Genomic DNA, 6,218 nt, shown 5'->3' with positions numbered 1-6,218 from the left:
TCTATCACAGTGCCTGGCGGGTTATGAAGTTACCGGTACAATGCTCAATGTCAAGCTCTTGGGCGGCGATCTTCGGTGCCTCTTTCGTAAAAAGTTTGTGCTTGATAGGATTCGGATTTGAACCGAGGCGCTGAAGTGCGCATGGGAGACTGGCGCTCCATTGCACATCGAGGGCAAAGGCTTTTATCCCCAAAGCTAAATTGACTGAGCGGCAAACTGGGGAGTTGATGCTGCACCCTACGAGTGGGTTTTCTCAAGTACTTGCCGATGAATTGAAAAAAAAAAGAGACCTTTTCCATCACGATGGCTGATAGTTTTCCTGTAGCAAGAACACTAAGAGCCTCTTCAGCGTGGGGGGGGGGGGGGGGAATCAAATTGAAAGAATTCCTGTCCGCAAACCTGCTACCTTCCTGATAGCCTGTAAAGCTTATAAGGAATTAATTGTTAGGTTTTATTCTTGACATTCTTCCATATTCTGAATTTCAATTGCATGCTAAGAGTTTTTGCGTTGTGCTGGTTTCGTCATACTGTCGTGCTTTTTAATGATATATTGTATGATAAAAACTGGCAAGGTTCCCTGGAGAATATATTTGAATGGTTTCCTTCTGGTGTTTGAAGAGTAGGGAACAATCTCAGCTGCTCAGGAAGGAAGATGTTAAATTCATATCAAATTACGAAATGTTAATAGAGTATGATAGACCTGTAAGTATCCTGCTGTCCCAGAATCTGGATTATTGTTGGAGTGCATGTATTTTAATCACTTCAGCTTTGGTTCATATAGTGATTCTCTTTGAAAAGTACATGATTGGGAGAGCTCAGGCAAATTAAAATAAACACATCAGAAATATGAGTGGATGTGAATCTAATTTTGGTTACAGATTTCACTGCATACCCTGGTTCATTATGAGCAACTTGATTCATAATACTCATTTCTGAGCAAACCTGAAATTGTACTTAAGTCTCATTTTCTTCAAAAATTAAAGATATGGTTTACTACAGATGTAATCAGGAGCAAACTTCATTATATTATCTAACGCCTCTGACTAAACATGCACAGGTTCATTTTGGATTGGCAGTATTTTGCTTATTTTGTCAGGTGGATCATTTTATTTCACAGAGAAATGTTACTAGACATGCAATAATGCATGTTTAAAAGTTAGCTCTGTTGAATGCAGTGAAACTCAGGTATACAGTAATAGAAGTTGAGCTGTTAGCAGTTAACTTTAGTTTGCTGTAACTTTAACTTGTAGCAGTTACGAATTTCATATTCTAGACACAATATTTTTCAAATAGTGACATTTAATCAAAATACATGTCTGACAAATTATGATACATGTCTTTACCTTATGTGCATCTAAGGGTGAAAAGCAGTAGATATCTACTACATACCGGAAGTCAGCATGTGAAAGTTGGGAGGCTAATCCTTCGTTCAACATCATTGCTTCATGAAGACAATGGTGTTCAGGTATCTAGGAAGTCCAGATAACTTTTTGGAGAAAACATGAAATAATGATATAATTATATCAACCAAATGAATGGGTTGCCATTTCCTTTGAGGAGGAATTAGGGGCTGTGGAGACATTTTAGGGACTCTATAATAACCCTGCAGATGAGGCTTAGTATGTCTTATTTCTTCTGAAAAGAGGTTATGTGATCACAAAACATTGTGGGGAGGGGTACACATTTCCAGTGGATGGGTCAGCACACAATAGTTGTGCCAGACACGGGATAAACTATAAGTCTGTATTATGATTTAAATAAATTTAAAAGTGTTCTAGTTTGAATCTTTATTTTATAGAAGCCAGAGAAAAAATGGCAAGAGTCCTTGTAACTCTTCTGAGCAGATTTATCCAGCTAAATCTTCAAAAGTTGTTTTTTTAAATGTCTCTAAAAATATGACTAGGTTTATGGAAGGAAAGGATCAGAGTGCTTTGAAGATGTCTCCAGTTTGCTATTGGAAATATCCTAGGATCTTGTCTGTGGCTCCAAAGTTTATGCAGATTTAGAAGTTCCAAATATAAGTACTGGTATGAGAAAAATAAGAACCAGCTTGGTGCACTAGTGGTTAAGGCATCAGGCTACAAACTGGGAGACCATGAGTTTTAGTCCCACTTTAGAACAAAACCAGCTAGGTGACCTTGCGCCAGTCTTTCTCTCTCAGCCCTAGAAAGGAGGCAATGGCAAACCACGTCTGAAAAATCTTACTAAGAAAATTGCAGGGACTTGTCCAAGAAATTGGCAAAAATCAACATAAACTCAAAACCTCCTCATTCAGAAAAATACAATATGTGGGTATTTGCTTGAGGGTTGCTTAGTTTATAGAAGATGGTCATTAGGATATTAGAGAATTAGAATATTAGAGATATTAGGATATTAGAGATATTTGATAGGATTTTTGTTTTCTATGCTACATTTGCATCTGATTATTTATTATTGTCCTCAGTCTCTCATTCATAGGTGTATGAAATAATCTTTCAGGGCAATACATTGCGCATCTGATCAAATCAGCCATAATCCATAAAATATTTTTGCTTATATGTTCATCTTCAAAATTCTGTTCTTGCTGTAGCAGACTATCAGTATTCCAATCTAAACTGAGTATTCAGAATTAACTACTGTATATAACTTGTTTTATGAAGGATTGTGGATGTACACTGGAAGGGCAAAGAAAAATAACAAATCCTATTGCATAAGAATGTCTATTTGAAAACATCATGTTGTTGGGAGAAATGTCCATGTGGGTTCAGTTCCAAGTGGGGAGAGACACCGGAAACATGGAAGCTGCTTGGAAGGATGGTTTGAACAGGACCACATGGGTTTTAGGTCCTGGGTAGCTGAACATATGGAGTGGAAAGTGAGTGTTATTTATACCCTCTCTTGGGCTTTGAACTTGAGCTTCCTGTTCCTGTGGCAAGGGCAACTATTGGCTGTCAGATTCTTTAGTTAACTTAGTTAACTTAAGTCTTAGTTAACTTTGTAGGCTGTGTCCCAGGCTTGGTTGAATCTTGCTAGGTGATGTAATAAAGGGGCTTTGGGCAATTCCTACTGTGGCTAAGGGCTAATCCTACCTTGGTTGGATCTTGAGTGAGGCTATTTGCTTATGAATAGATCTAACCATCTCTTTATCTCTCAAGTGCTGACATCTCCTGTGGGCTATTGAGGTGGGTGGGGGCTATTGTGGGGGCTATCTGCTTTCTGCCTCAAAAAACATTTTTCTTCATTTCTCATCCAGGGAAATATAATATTCTGCCTTTTAAATATTTCCTAGAATATTTCATTCTTCTAGGAGAGGGGTGGGGAGTAACTTTCTACAACATGTATCTGCGGTATTATTCATTTAATATAACATGTTTTCCATTGCCCTACTTTTTGTTATTAGCCCCATATTCTATGATGGTAAGATATTAGCTTAGATTTTAACGCATTTCCTAAAAAGGAATGCTTATTACAAACAGGGACTTTGGCTAGTTAAGCTCTAAGGTCTCCCCCAAGAAAAGGGTCTGTCAAATGGTCAAACCAGTTGGGCAGCTCTATCCTCTACATTTATTTGTTGAGCAAATTGGTGGTTAGAAGTTGCTATGGAAACTAATTTTGCTGATTGAATTCAATTGACTTCCCAGTGGGTCCCAAATATCTGAAGGGGGAGGTGTTTCCCTTATTTCCCAGCTGGGGATAATGCAGTTAAGCTATTGGCCTTTGGAAAAAAATACATTTGGAATGTGAGATCATTTCTAATTATGCTATGACATCTTTTGCTGAATTTGGTTGGCTGGGTTCATACAGTCTGTTAACTCAAAGCCAGCAAACCACATGATACTGCTTGAAGTACAAATTAGACTTACACGCTGGAGAAAGAGCTCCTCTATGCTCAGCAGCAGGGGTGGCCTTCTTAGCACTTGTAAGGGAAACCACTAACTTCCCAGAAAGTAGATTACATTGCAAAGGTTGTTTTTTAAAAAAAATCAGAGAAGACCACATCTGTTTTGGCAAAAAAAACAACCCTGTGTATAAGCATCCATAGAGTCACAATGAATTGGGCTCAGTTTAAAAAAGAGAGATACTTGAATTTATCCTGGAATGTTTAAGTTGTGCATTTATTTATACATAGCCTATATGTCTGTGCATTAACTAAGTATTATAAAATTTATGGTAACTTCTAAGGCCTTTCAAAAATGGTTGATTACATCCACTTAATAAAAATGGAATGTACACATAAAATACCTGTATATCACAAATAAAATACCTGCACAGGTAATCCTCAACTTACTATCACAATTGAGCCTATTTATGTTGCTAAGCGAGACATTTGATAAGCAAATTACTGCATTTTACAACCTTTCTTGCCAGAGTTGTTAAGTTAATTACTGCAGTTGCTAAGATAGTAACATGATTGTTTAGTGAATGTGGCTTCCCCATTGACTTTGTCAGAAAGCTGCAAAAAGTGATCACATGACCTTGAGCCACTGTAACCATCACAAATATGGCGCAATTGCCAAGTGTCCAAATTGTCAGGCCTGCAGTCATATTTTCTTTTGGATCGCAGTCCTGCCACACTTTCTATTATTCTACTATGCATTTTCTATTGTGGGAAAATGGGAGGGGGGGATTATACAGAGTTGGATGATATGTAGCCATAACAAAATTCTTTCTAGAAAGCCAAGGTCATCCTTTGTCTCTACACCTGGCCAGAACTGGATGGGTGGAACTGCCAGCATGGCAGTGGAAGATGCCATGTGATGGACTTATGGGTGTGGGGGCAAGACCTTGAACTTGGGAAAACAAAAACCAGGAAGCTTTCAGATTCAGGTTTTCCCAGATGTGCCAACATGGCTCTCTTAATATATTGGAAATTTGAGGGATCCTTTGCCTTGGACTCTGGTTTACTTTTGGATGCTATTTGGAACCCTGACATAAATTTTGATCATGTGACCACTGGGATACTACAAGGGTCATAAGTATGAAAAATGGTAATAAGTCACTTTTTTCAGTGTGTTGTAGTTTTGAATTGTCACTAAACAAACTGTTGTAAGTCGAGGACTACCTGTATACCACAAAGTTAGTTCATGTATTGTATAATTCATAGCTTGCTTCTCCACTGTAAGCAAGCTTTATTGGCTGGATTCATGCGATGGCATATAGAACATGAAGCATGTTTTTCAAATACAAAATAAAATGGCTAGTTTCCTATAATACTGCATGTTAAGTGGAAATAAAACTAATAAGTTACTTCAACAATGTAGCAGCTGGACTGGCTTCTTGTTAAATAGATTCAATCTCCAAAATACAAAAGATACTCAATGGCTTGTGTGCTTTTGTTCTTGCCTTTTTGCCATTTTTATTTTGGTTAACATGTTCCTTTGATCTTCTGAAGTGCAGTGAAAATGGGCATGGAAGATTAAAACAGAAGCTGTTTGGATGACAGCACAGTCTGCAATGTTAAAATTGGTGACATTAAAGCGCAATGAGTCAAAAAGCAACATATTTCTGGACACAGTTGTACATTCAGTACTGTACCATCCAGGATGTTCAAAAATGTTCAAGTATAAAAACTTAAATTATCAGTTTTCCTTTCTGTACGTCTTTTTTATATTTTGTGTTATTTTGCACTGAAATATATGGATGTATATCAAATATTCATATATTAGTACCTTCCCAATCTTCCCAATAACATATGGCATTCTTCTCTAATTTTTATTAACGAATTTCCAATAAACCTCCTTACAAAACAATAGCTAAACAGATCATTATTGAGATCACTAATTCACAATTAAGATTATTAAGAATTATTGATATCAATGCACACTGCACAACTGGGAGGTGTTATGTAACTCATGTTTTTTAGCTTCCAGGTTAGCTCAGTTATGTAGGATTCACATAGTGGTTTGATTAGTTTAGCAAATCAAGGAAATGAAGTAAATCATGGTTAAGTTAATCATAGATAAGTGTGCAAACAAAATCAATAATTATAAGGAAAAATTTTTTAAAGCCAATTCTGGATTTCTCTATACTACTATGCTGAGACCTGTAAAAATTGAATTACCAGCATCTTTCATTCATCACAAAGGTCAAAAATCTAACTTTTTTTTTTTTGGCTTGTTGGGATTTGATGTGCTACTTTTAAGGGATCAAGAGAGTATATTATGCACATTCTTAAGAAACCTAATATGCCTTTTAAAAATGGAAGGAATATATGAAATGGGTTCTTCCCTACTCACTTT

Source organism: Natrix helvetica (assembly GCF_964273705.1).
Source record: "Natrix helvetica genome assembly, chromosome: 1".
Lineage (NCBI taxonomy): Eukaryota > Metazoa > Chordata > Lepidosauria > Squamata > Natricidae > Natrix > Natrix helvetica.
The sequence above is the reverse complement of the archived record's forward strand: the minus strand, read 5'-3'. Positions refer to the sequence as shown.